Source organism: Trematomus bernacchii, unplaced genomic scaffold (genome assembly GCF_902827165.1).
Source record: "Trematomus bernacchii unplaced genomic scaffold, fTreBer1.1, whole genome shotgun sequence".
Lineage (NCBI taxonomy): Eukaryota > Metazoa > Chordata > Actinopteri > Perciformes > Nototheniidae > Trematomus > Trematomus bernacchii.
Genome location: NW_022987720.1, coordinates 4565415 through 4579570, shown reverse-complemented (window position 1 = coordinate 4579570; position 14156 = coordinate 4565415). Strand labels below are relative to the sequence as shown.

Here is a 14156-nt window from a genome sequence, read left to right as displayed (position 1 = left end):
AATATCTGCTCTTCTCTACTAGGTTTCTGAAGGAAATACTGTATGGTTACTTCACTTTATCTAGCAGCTGTCTTCAAATGTTCATCTTGCAACATATGATAAATTGTTACGCACTGTTTAAGCAAGGTTAGCTTATGAAGTGATTGATATAACATGTGTGTCAGTAGACATATCAATAACGTTGCACCTTTTACGGAGAAAATGAGCTCCAGGAGTACATGCTGCCATTTGAAAACTATTCAAAACCCAGGATTTGATCTTTGAACCCTATGAAGTATGAAGGCTGTTAGATTTATTGAGTTGAGGCTGGTGGAAGCCCATAGTCACTTCTAGTTCGCACAAAAAACCTCTCTCAAAATCCATCTTGTTACAGCCATCTTCAAGAGAAACAACATGTATACATATCAATATTTTCAAAAGATTTACATCAAATTTTCATTTTCAAATAGCCCCAAGTTGCCCAAGAGATACATTTTCAATGTATCTCACTGAAAATGAGATACATTGAAAATAATCAAAAAGTAAAACAGTAATGGTAGTAAATGAAGTTTGTGTTTTAAATACTAATCCCAACATGATTTTAATTGTAATATTCATGTCATTCTAGTAATTAGACGGTTGACATTTCAAGATTCAAGATTCAAGATATTATTGTCATATGCACAGTAAACAGACAGTTACACCGTACAATGGAAATCTTACTTTGCTAGTCCACCCTACGCAAGTAAAATACAGGAATATAAAAAATAAATAAATATGACCTGAGCTCGTCCAACAATCCAACATATATAATAAAATACAAAAATACAAAATTAAAAGTAGTGCAAACAAGTCTATTGTGTCTATTGTGCATTCGAGTGGTTTTTCACAACAGATTAAAAGTTTTTCCATTACCTAACCTACCGAAACTTTTGTTTGAACAATCGCATACAGCAATTAGGAAACTCTTGACTTCCCTATCATCCTGTTCCTCTTTTTAAAGTAACTCTTCCTGTTCATCCTCCAGGGGAAACAGCGCATGTGATTAAATCTCTGCCCTGCCAATTAATTCATGGCTTCATAAATATACAAATGTGCTATCAAACTGGAACTAGATCATCCGGGAGCGTCGGGGGAGCTCTCAGTCTACTCACTGTTGTATACTACTCTATAAATGATCCAGCTGTTGGCATGCTGTGCGTCTCTAAACAATGCCACACATCATCACGTCTCAGTAAATCATCAGAATGCATTCAGCACATTATTAGGCATTTGGCGTCAAAGGAATAGCCTCCTGCTGACTTTACTTGCAGAGACAATTTATTTCTTTTATTTCTTTTGAGGATAAAAATGACATTCAAATGAGTTTAAACTGTCAGGATTGTTTTGTTGGTTTTACTAACTATGTCACATACATATTTCTACTTTAGCTGTAATTACCTTAATTAAGTCTCATAAGTAACATGCACAATGGTCTTTTATGATGGCTGAAAAAGTATCTTTCCTTATAATATCTTATGTTTTTTGGTGCCGGATCAGAATTACACTCAAATGAATAGAGTTTGTAACGGTGTTATGGGTCATTTTGAGAGGTTTTGTTATTAAAAAAAACCCGATTACAATGACAAATGACCTATTTTGCGTTTGAGGTATGAGGATTGTTTCTTAAATACAAGATCTCAAAGGCTTAGTGTTTGCATTTGTGATTATTCTTATCATTGCCAATAGCTATAATTCAGTATTTTGCCCTGTGTCACACACTTCATCCTTCTTAAATTAAAAGTTAAAACAATTTAAAGTAATTATTTAAAAACTGTAACTGTATTTAAGGTATTCTCTGTTTGATGTTTCAACCCACAACCTTTTCTGTCTTCAGTAAATCTGATAAAGTAAAGCTGATAGGTTAGTTGAACAGCGTTGACTCCTTAATCTTCTTAAACAGGTGTTTAATTCCCGTATGTCAGACTCAGGTTATGTAATATTGAGCCTTCCAGTATGTAGCCGTGAACACTGAGGTGACATTAAATCAGATTTTGTCCCACTAAGCGTCTCTCTGATGGCCGAGCGTTTTTGATGAGCTGTTTGGAGTTCTGCCAGAAGCCGCAATCCTGAGAGAGGAGAGCGAGAAGAGAGAACGTCATTTTACTTCATCATAAACTCTACTGCGAGAAACAGTCAAGCATGTCTTCAGTGCCTCGTGCATTATTCATGTGGAGTGTTGAGCAGCACTTCCCCCTCTTCTCTCTCTTTATCTAAAAACCCAATCTGTTTTCCACTGTTCTGTTAGAACAAACATGTTCCACACTGAATTGTATTGAACAGCTACCCTGACAGGGTAAAGTACATTTATGATAAACACATGGAAGACATATGCACACATCGATACAGGGGCGCGTGTTTGTGAATCCATCTGCACTCTACATGTTGTGAAGAGAGCAGGAGGGACAGAGACAGTATTCACTTGGAGCGAATTAAGAAAATGTGACTGGCACCAATGACATTCACGTGTTTCTGACTCTAAACTCAATTAGGAGAGAGACTCAGTTGATTTGTTCCTTTTAAATATACAGCAAATGTTTTAGGAACAGGCTGATATTCTTACACAAAGAATAGGACATTATTTCACGATCCCATATTGCGCTTTTTCTTCTTCTCACCATTATCACACACTGTTCTCATCTTTAACAGTAATTGTTGCACACAGTATACATGTATAATTCAATGGATTCTGGCCTTAGACTATACACACCTTTGCAAACTTAACACATTTCAGTCAGACAACTCACATGTTAATCATTGGTGCTCCAGTTGACTGCCTGAACTAGCTCGCAAGCTTCCCCCCATTAATGGATTCATACATCTTCTGCATAATCCCTTCAAATGTGGACATTTATATAAAATCTGTTATGTTTCCAATGCATTTGTTCTAAGACACAAGGATGTATTATCTTGCTTCCCACATGTCAACACATATTAAGCTGGCTCTGATAGTTGGAACTGTGAAGGACGAACAATTTCAAGCCAAATTCAGAGCGACATCACTATAAAAAGAAGAATGGATTTGCTTACCGTTTTTTCACTTGTAATAGTGAAATTAAATGGAGCGTTGTATTGGATATGGCTCTCATGTTTAAGTTTCTGGGTTTCCTTCCAAAACGTAAACTTGAAAGCCAAATTGATTTCTGCCTCTAAAGGCAAAGCCTGATACAGGTTGTTCATCGGTGCCCCAGCTAATTGTTTATTTGCTCTTCGAGTAATAACAGTGCCTTGCTACTTTTGGAAATAACTTTAGCTTTTTAAAGACTTGCTTCTTCAGTAGGAACAAATGGGACATGGTTGGGATGTGAGAAAGTATAAAAAGCCAGATTAATAGAAAGTAATTAATATAATTAATAGAAAAAACGCCAGCCTTGTCCACTTAATGTCTACTGTACCTCCCAGCTGGAGACATTTGAACAATTTCTGCATGACTTGGGCTCTAATTCCAGGATTGTTTTTAATACTAATATCCAATATGTGTAGAAATCAAAATGTTTTTTTTAGCTTGAGAAGATATATACAGTATACCAGCTGTATCACTTTGGTTTCAAAGTTTCCTCCTTCCAGGTGTTTGGCCGAATGTCTCCTTTTTTCTTGACTGATGGTAACTGTGGACATAAAGGTCAGAGACTGTCTCCTGCGCACGCACACACACACACACACACACACACACACACACACACACACACACACACACCCACACACACACACACACACACACACACACACACACACACACACACACACACACACACACACACACACACACACACACACACACACACACACCCTTATCCATCACCCAGAACATCCCATGTGTGCGAGGTAATTGGCTCGCTGGTGAGTCATAGGTAATTGGTGGGTAGGAGTCAATAGCTCAGGTATTTCAAGGCAGTAGCCCGGAACCACTTTGGAGATGGAGAAACACAGAATAAAATACAGCTGAAAACCCCACATAGATTTAAAGAAAGAGCTGAGCTTAAAGTGGTGCTGTGTATCTCGAATTAGTTTTTCAGGGTCCCTCTCTCTGACACTGGCTAGCTGTGTGTCAAAATTGGCTTGGTAGGTTTCAAATTCTCGCACAAAGGGTCACACAAGTAAGCTGAAGGGATTTTGTAAAGCCTACAATTACTCTTGAGGCACTAATGGTGAGATTTCCATCCTCTTAAATTGAGGATTGCTGGGTTGGACTTCAGATAAGCCTGCAAACAGTGCTGCCAAGTTAATTTAACATCCTACAAGAATAGATGCTGTAGTCTAGCTACCTGTTGTTGAAGATCAATATTTATATTAAAGCAACACATGACCTAGAGTTTGGGTTTGTGCACAGATGTTTTTATGTCATTAGGTCTGCTGCTGTTATAAAAGCGTTGACATGAGTCTCCCTGTGAACAAAGACACACCAACATGCGACTCACAGCTGCTCTCCTTCAGTAATTCCTTTTACATTGATGTTACTGCTGCTTTAATCGCTGCTCTGTGTATTCAAATCGTTTTTTGCGTGGTTCTGTTTTTATGCTTTACTTCCTCCGTATTCCAAACACTCTTTTAGATGTGGAAATGACAATGAATCAACTGATTATTAAGGTTTGTGGTCACTCACATTGTTTGCTCTCTTTCCCCATCAGCTAAGCATCAGATCACTATTCAAATGTACAATGCAAGCACTGTACATAAGTTTAATAGCCAAACAGCTGACTATTTGTGAGTTAAGCTTTCAAAAATGTTTCACAAGGAACTACGGTCTGTCTGCTAAAAGCAAAACATTCATTCAGTAACAGCTGTAATCCAGAGTTCAGTTTGAAGACAAAACCTGTACTGCCATGTCCCGCTAAGAAAAAGACAATAAATCATGTTGGAATGGAGAATCTATCATTCAAAGTCAAGTTTGACACCTGGTTTGTTTATGTGTATCAGTAATGCAAAAGGTGTTTTGGGCACGTCAGTCTGAATCAACAGTTGTGTGTGTATATTTAGTCTTTATTGTCCCCAAGGTGTAATTCATTTTCACATGCATTGTACACGTCAGAGAGAAATACACACAAGAGCACAACAAGAACATACGATGACAGACAACACACTGAGGTCTAGTGCTCTGTACCTTCACATGGAGAGCAGCGGGGTTAGACGGTGATTGAGTGTGTGTGATTTCCTGTTCCACTGATGTTGCGATGCATGCAGTGGCATTATTGTTCAACTCTGCGAAGTTTGGGTGTGGGGAGACCGATTATCCTGTGAGTTGGGCCCTGTTTGTAATACGATACGATACGATAATATTTTATTGGTCAGATCAAGTCTGAAATTTGACTAGCATCACAGCAGCTCCATGTGTAACATCAACATAGATAAATATCAAGACACAATACATGAACAACAAACAAACATTTAACATAACAGCACAATCACTGAGAGAAAAACATTTTCAAAGACCCTTTAGCGTACATTTGATCTGGGATTTAGCTCTGTATTTACTGTGAGGATTGACTGATGCACAAAGGAGTGTTTCAGTCTGACTTTATTGAATCGCGGGAACCCTGTATCTCAAATTAGATGGTAGCATATTCGCTGTTATGGTTGTTAAAGAAGCAGATGGAGCATTACAGTGGGATGGGCAGAATAATGCTTTGATGCAACACCAGGGGGAGAGGGGAGGCAACATCTTTGAATATAACAAATGACTGATAGTCTGAACAGTCCAATACAAGACTCATACTATACATGTACAGTATAGACTACCACCACTGTCAAGTAATGCTTCTCACTTTAAATGATGTCAATCTCTTTCATAACATTTAAGTGGTCCCCCTGCGGTCATTGTGTTAAAGACTCTTCCTCTCTTGCTCCTGCAGTGATGGATGGGCAGACCGTTACGAGGTGGTGGAGGGTTTTGAGCAGGAAGCAGAGGGAGGAATCACCATGAAGCTGCAGTCAGAGGTGGTCAAGACCTTCGATGATTACTACCTGAAGCTGCGTCTGGACACCACACCAGGAACCCCTGGTTCTCTGAGTTCTGGCAGTACCGCTTCCAGTGCCGCCTCGCGGGCCACCCACGGAGAACAAGAACTACAAGAAAGTGTGCTCTGGTAGGTGACAACAAAAAAAAAAAACAATATGCTTTACTCTTTTATCTTGCTGTCACAGAGGGTAATAATGAAATGTATCTTTCTCTCTGTTTTCCTTCCCGAATATTCTCTCCCTTTGCTCCCAAAGGTGATCATGGTAATTTGAGTTTTCGGCTTGCTAATACCATTTAAATAACAAATGAACAAATTACAAATCCAATTAAGAATTTGAAAAAATATTCAATTGAATTATCCATACAAACTAAAATTAACTCAGCATGCTTTTAATTAACTGATAAATCAAATTCATGGTGTGGTTTTTTGATGACTGTTAGTATCTCAGAGCAGTACAGTCATAGTTGCTTTTTACTTTCTTTGTACATACACGTCTTTTATTCCAAAGACCTTCAAGGTGGTAAGTGCATTTTTCTTGCCACTACTATGGTGATGGTTGTATCAGAATTGCACCTGCACTCTGTAAGCGTTTGACTCATCCAAGAGAGGAAGAGTTTGACTGATGCTTTCTTTAACACAACACTCTCTTTAATGTGTTGAAACTGCCAATTTTGTAAGATTGTGACCGTGAGATGTCTTGATCTTGACAGAGTCAGGCTCTCGGCCAGAACGAAGATTGCATTAGTCAAACTCTGATGTGGAGCACTTGGGCTTGTTTATAGTGTATGAGGAATAAAAAGAAAATGGCCCTACACTTTGAAAATTGCACAAAGGAATGGCTCACCCAGCACACACAGTTCACCTCGACAGTCAGAAGCACATGAAATAATATAAATAGATCTCACCGTCTGCTGTATGTGCATGTTGATGTGAACAATATAGACAACAAATACCAATATTTCAAAGGGGGCAAATAGACATTTAAATTCAGTCTCAACATTTTGAACAAATATCTGCATACAAGGATGTAGATAGTTAACATTTCATATTTGTATTTATACCCTCCAAATCTTGTTGCTGTTGACTGAAGGGACAGGGGTCTTAATGAGGGCAGATGGTGAAGTGCAATTTGTCATTTTCAGGCTTTTGGACATTATATTATATAAGGCTTTGCAATATATTCTCCGTGTCTGGTTTGGCTAATTCTAATCATGCATTGTTGAAACACAATGTTTCTACTGTGTACGTTTGAATGCAGCAAAAAACAAGGACAAACAAGAACAGCTTCGTTAATGGTCACAATTTATCCATCCTTTTCATGCCCTCTTGTTTTTCCTCTCTAACAGGCAATGAGAGTCTACATGAGAACTATGTTCAGGATAGTAAAATGGGATTTGTCATCAATGCCATCTATGCCATGGCTCATGGCCTCCATGATATGCACTTGGAGTTGTGCCCAGGGCAGCCAGGGCTGTGTGAGGCGATGGACCCTATCGACGGCAGCAAGCTGCTGGACTACCTGCTGAAGATATCCTTCAAAGGAGTCTCAGGGGAGGACATTTATTTCGATCAAAATGGAGACACCCCAGGAAGGTAAGAGAACGAAGAGGTGGTAAGAATATACAAAATGGCAGGAAAATGAAAAAGAGATTTCCTATCATTGACGTGGTTGTAATCTATGATTTTACGGTCTGCTACTAATTAGCAGGCATGTACATGCAGCACAAGTGTGCACCAATCTTGAGCACAGAAGGATGTAATTAGTTTGGACTGGAACAGATTCAGCGGATTGTCCGCTCTAGCAACCACTTTCATCTCTGCTCAGTCCAACAGACAGCATTGACAGTCAGAAAACATGGCCGTGTCAATACTCCGTCAGCTAGAGGTCAGGTGGAGCACATCCTGGTTAAATGTAAGAGGAAGCCACAGTGCTCTGCCACGAGCTGTTTTAGGGTACACTAACAGGAAGCTATTTTAGTGACTTTGCATAAAAAGGTTTGCTAAGCTGCAATATTTGTATTATTAAATTACATGTCACTCTGTCATTCTCCCCTCCCGCTATATCTCCCTCCTCCTCCTTCTTTCTCTGTGATCTTTAACTCTTCTATGTTCTGTCCCTCTTCTAGTCTTTTTTATCTATTGTAACTCTTGTCCTTGCTCATTATATCCATCCGTCCCTCTGTCTATCCAGGTATGACATCATGAATCTACAGGGTGTGGGTGAGGAACACTATGACTACCTAAAGGTGGGCTCCTGGCACGAGGGCATCATAAGCATAGATGACGACAAGCTGTGGATGAACCACAGTGACATCGGTGCGCTCAGTCTGCAGCGAGCCCTGCTCCAAAGGACAGATCAAGGTAGGGATTCAAACCCTCCAGCGTTAGATAAAACTCAACCAGGTTCATTCAGCCAGAAAAAACCTGACGTCTAATAAATCAATAGTCAATAACAGTGGGGATCTGACTCTAGAGGTCTAAAACTATCAACAAGTGTTAATTCAACACCAATGTTATAATTAAATACCAGCAGGTCCAATTTAGCGATTCTAAGTAGCTAATTTAACTATGGATTCATTATGCCAGGTAAAACATACAATGACTTTCACAAAGACTTTTTCCAAGAAAGCCAACACAAATGGGATGCTCAAATTCTCTCTTCGAGTTGTTTTTGAGTAAAAATGTGATGTTGAGGTAGTAAAATCAATATTCTGTGTTTATGTGGCATACTGGACTGTTAAAAATATGAGGCATAAGGTATAACCTTTGGACATAGCCAGGCAAGCTGCTGTCCTGGTTCCAGTATTTATCTTCTCCTGTAACTCTCGGGCCAGAAAACAACTTAATGTATTTCCCAAAATGTCAAATTGTCCTTTAAGAAGTCATCAAAGAATTTTAAAAAAATTGTCGGTGTTGTCGTCACTCTGAACTTCTAATGGTGATAGAGATGAAGGGTCCTTCTGTTGGAACCATGTACGTAGATAATGTGATGGCAATACACCCAAGTAGGTCAGTTTCAGGTATTTCTGTTGGACCAAAGCGGGAGACTGGCTGACCGACCGACATTGCCATCCCTCGGTCCACACAGCTTCATGGCTAAAAATACTCTCAGAGAGTGCAATCAATTAAGACAGAGATGGCATTTCCCCTGTGCTCTCCAAAAACTTTTTTTTACTGGTACTGTGTCACTGCTTGGATGTGATGCACCACTCCTGCTATGAATCTCGTAGCTTCACATTTGTCCTCTTTGGTCATCATACAACATATCCCTCAGCCGGCAAGTCATTTTCTTTGGATGTTACTCTGTCCTTACATTTTGACATCCTTGGTTCATCTTCTATGAAATATTATCTAAATGCATTAAAAGGAAAAAAAGGAATTTACGATCCCTTTTTTTTTTCCGGTCCTGAATAAACATGTTTGAAAACGTAAAATAGTCACATAATCTTGTGTTTTTCAGGATCTCTATGATATTTCAAGTCTTATCTGTCAAAACTAGTCACACAACATTTAGGTTTTGAACAGGTGACGCATCATTTCTGTGGCATTTACCCTACCTGGCTGAGGAGAAGGCCAGTTGGGACAGTAAATAATGAAAACTGTTATTGTGCTCAGAATGCAGAAATGTGCTTGTTTTTCAGTCTAGCTGTACAGTAAGTCGCCCTGAGGGAGGGGTGCAGCCTCTCTGCTGGCTGCTCTTGCTCCCCTCTCTGCTTTGTTTTCTGCCCCACTTTCACCCTGCTTTACATATCACAGTGCTGGTAACAGCTTATCTGGGAGCAGAATGTAAAGCAGCTGGCCTTGTTTTATAAACAGTAATGTCTGGGGCTCAAGAGAAAGAAACTTACCTCGTCTTTGATATCCCCTTCATTACTTATTTAGGCTGCTTTGGGTGTGATGTGCTTCTGGTTTGATGAGTGTACCTAAGATGTCTGTGACCCCTCACCATTGACCTCTCTGCTTACAGGTGATCAGGAAGGGAGAGGTGAGCTGCTGTTGGATCTGCACCACATGCAAGGACAACGAGTACGTCCAGGATGAGTTCACCTGCAGGCGTGTGAGCTGGGGTGGTGGCCCGACGATTACCTGGAATGGTAAGTTGGAAAAAAACCCAATTAAACACACTGAGGCCAATCAACCTTTTTATGACAAATACTTTCATTTAGTTTTCCAGCAAAATACATTACATAAATGTATACCCACCCCAAAGAGATACAAATACATAAATGTTCAATTTTTGGTAATAAATAATAGTTCAAAATGAAAGTTTGTGAAAAGGTTTTAACAGTGAGTTTAAAAGCTGGTAAACAAGTAGCTATTTACTATCCATACAGTACATGCAGTATCTTGCGTGCTAATTTGACAAGGTTACATGTAGTTCCGTTAGCAAAAATGTAGGAATTTCTTCCCATATGTGATAGAAGATATCAGGGCTTCTCTCCCATGGTTATTTAATAGTGTTTTCTGTCTACTTTTGATTTTATAAACATTCTTCGTTTGATTCACAGCTAACCTACATCTGCCTGCTCACTTAGTCAGGTCATTCATATATTATAACACCACATCACTAAAACAGCTCAAAGCCTCTAACTATTTTGGGCTCTCAAAAAATCCTCCTCCCCCATAAGCCTATTCACATCTTAATCAAACCCTGACACCGTCCGTTCACTGGTACTTTTTCATCATCCAGGTCCTATGACCTTGCCTCTCTTGCATCCACAACCCACAGCCTTCTCCCCCCCCCCTGCTCCTTGCCTTGTTGTGACCCAGTGATTGTTTTGACAGCCGATTTATAGAGTTGAGAGCAGCTCTCAGATCCCAGGTGTAAAATCCTATTACGGCCATGAGGGGGGCTTGGGGATATATTTCAGCAGTCTGTCGAGGAAGAGATTTCTCCCTTCACTCTCATTACATGTACCTATCTGGAGAATACTAATATAGAGAGTTGGTATTCTATTCATAGAGCGAGGTTGTACTGTCCACTCATTTGCTCATTTAGGGCAGGATTTTTTTCTTAAATACCTTCACAAAATTCTATATGACGCTGGCTTTTCTCTGAAGTCCATGTGACTCTACAGAGAGACCTTGTTCAGCACAAGGAGTGAGCTTTGTTTTTAAATTATTTAAAGGTCTCCCCAGCTTAGATATGTAATGACAGCATAGGTTTTTCGAGGAATGAGGGATTTGGAAGATAGTGTAAGAAGAGATCCAGATATGAGCAGTTCATATTTGCCCACCTTTGTCTATGGACGCAGTGTGGCTGGTGCCTGCCAGGTGGGTGGTCCAAAGAAAACAGTTTAGTGTGCTTCAGTGCTCTTCAGACTCTTCTCCTTTGAAAGTGGGCCTCAGTGGTGTGTTTGCAGTAGTGCTTTACCTCAGTGTAAAAACTGCTTTAAACTTTCATATTCACAGGCGTACCTTTCACATTTTGTGTTGAGTTTCTGAGGCTAAAAGTAAGGTTGTTTGAAAATGTCTGTTTCTTATGATTTGACATATTGGGAATTAACAAGCAGACCAGAAGTGGGTTTCAGTGTGAATAGCCTTGCTTTTGCTGGCAGTGACTGGAATGCTTTTAGCAGCAGCAATGTCATTTATGGATACAGGGGAAGGTCAAGGATGTCAGTTTTCTCCCCATTAAGCCCTGCACACTTCCGTCAACGTGCTCATCATGACAGAGTTGAGACAAATAATCACATAACATACACATTAGGCATCAAATAAAAATGAGAGATTTTTGACAGAACTGGAGATTCTTAATTCCTGAACAATCTTAGGGCTGATCTTTCTCTACACATCTGACTACCTTGTGCCTCCAAATCTGTGTTGCTCTCCTCTCTTCCCCCTCTCTACTGTCTGCTCATTGGTCCTTTTCAGCTATTGTAATGTAACTTTCATTCAAACAAAGAACTGCGACAGAACTAACAAAAGATTAACCTGATATCTCCTTTGCTTTTGTTCCAGGCTGTCAGCCGCTGCCTCTGAAGTATCTGGACTGGTCGGATGTGGAATCTATCGTGGCCGTGGCTTTCTCCTGTGTGGGAATCCTAATCACCTCCTTTGTCACGTTCGTGTTCATCCAGTACCGTGACACGCCTGTGGTTAAATCCTCGAGCAGAGAACTGTGTTATATAATCTTGGCAGGCATCTTCATGGGCTACATCTGTCCTTTCACCCTAATCGCCCATCCTACTCTGGTCTCCTGCTACTTGCAGCGGCTCCTGGTGGGCCTCTCATCTGCCATGTGCTACTCTGCCCTGGTGACCAAAACGAACCGCATCGCCCGCATCCTGGCAGGCAGCAAGAAGAAGATCTGCACCAAGAAGCCCCGCTTCATGGGCGCCTGGGCCCAGGTGGTCATCGCCTTTATGCTGGTCAGCGTGCAGCTAACTCTGGAGATCACACTCATCGTTCTGGAGCCTCCTCTGCCCGTCAAGATCCTACCCCAGCATTCGTGAGGTCTACCTCATCTGTAATACTAGCACTGTAGGCATGGTGGCGCCACTGGGCTACAACGGCCTGCTGATCATGAGCTGCACCTACTATGCCTTCAAGACGCGGAACGTCCCGGCCAATTTTAATGAGGCGAAATATATTGCCTTCACAATGTACACTACCTGCATCATCTGGTTGGCCTTTGTGCCAATCTATTTTGGCTCAAAACTACAAGATCATAACCACATCCTTCTCTGTCAGCCTCAGTGTCACAGTGGCTCTGGGGTGCATGTTCACGCCTAAGATGTATATTATGCTTGCCAAACCAGAGAGGAACGTCCGAAGCGCCTTCACAACATCTGATGTGGTGCGAATGCACGTTGGAGATGGGAAGTCAGCTCAATGTGGGACCAACAGCTTCCTCAATATCTTCCGCCGGAAAAAGGCTGTCTCTGGCAATGCCAAGTGAGTGCCTTTTTTAAGATGATTATATTTGGTAAGAAGCACAATTATAAGATGCCTAAACACTCAAATTGTACTGTGGTTTGTCCAAAGCTGATCTGTTGGTATTTTGTCGAAATACAATCATTAAAAGTAACATGAAGGTGCTTATTTGATTTTTTTACAACAATATTTGAGTGTTTATGCTTGATTTAATTTGTCCAATTTTAACTTTCCAGATCAGACCTAAACTGATGCATTGATTAAGAAACAGTAAGCATTGAACACTGATTTATAAGGCACATCCCCCTCCCACTGAGGAACATAAAATAATACAACTGAAGTTCAGCTACATTTAACAGACAAACTGTGTCAGCGTTAATTCAAGTATATATTTTCCGACATTTAAATTATATATAAGACTTGCATATAACTTTTTTGAGATTCACAGCAGCAGTGACACTGGACAGGTGTCTAAAGTAAGGAGTTGGGCAGAGTATGAGAGTGATCCCAATATGTTTACGTGTTGTCTCTCACCCTTGCTATGCAGCCTCTCTAATCATCTAACCCTTAAACCTTCTGAACTGAGCAGCACACTGTCTGCAAAGTGTCGAGGCTGGCACATTGTTGGCATGGTGGTCTTTGAACTTCTTTCCTGGAGACTGCACTGTCCACTAAGACATTTTATCATTATAAACAACCATTGAGACATTTGAAAGAAAATCTGTGAGATTACCTCAAAGTTTAGATTAAAAAAAGTGGAATGTTGTCTAGAAACCTTCTGTTTATTGCATTTTAACAATTGCATTTGATTATGCTTGATTTTCACGAGTAATATAAAATAAGCTATATGTTAAATATATGGAATATCATTTGTTGTGACTCAGCATCAGTTTTGTTGTTGTTTTTGTTCAACAACAAAGCCTATGCTGCTGGTTCAAGTGTCTGGTGAATTAAAGGAATCACTTGCCTCTGTGATCCTGTCACTTCTAGCTGGGATATGGGGAAAATGTTTTTGACACTGAAGCCCTCCAAGAATAAGTTCTGCCACCCTGCCGCTTTGGTTTATCCTGAATTAACCTCACATTTAACTTTTCTCAGCATGAAACGCCCCTACCTACCTCTCCAACTAATCACATTAGAGCCAGTCCTAGCTCTGTCTGCACTAAAACTCTGTGTCAGTTCAGGCATCAACTAAAGTACAAATGCATGTTGTCCCATTTAAACTATAGAAGCTTATAGTTAAGACAGAAGGAAAGGAGTTAGGTGGCTCTTTATTCTGTACCTCAATGTTTAAAGCTATTTGCA

The 14156-nt window shown here is 40.2% G+C and overlaps 1 pseudogene; it reads left to right on the top strand.

Moving 5' to 3' along the window:
• LOC117492374 overlaps positions 1-14156 on the top strand; it is a 30533-nt pseudogene that overhangs the window by 15043 nt on the left and 1334 nt on the right.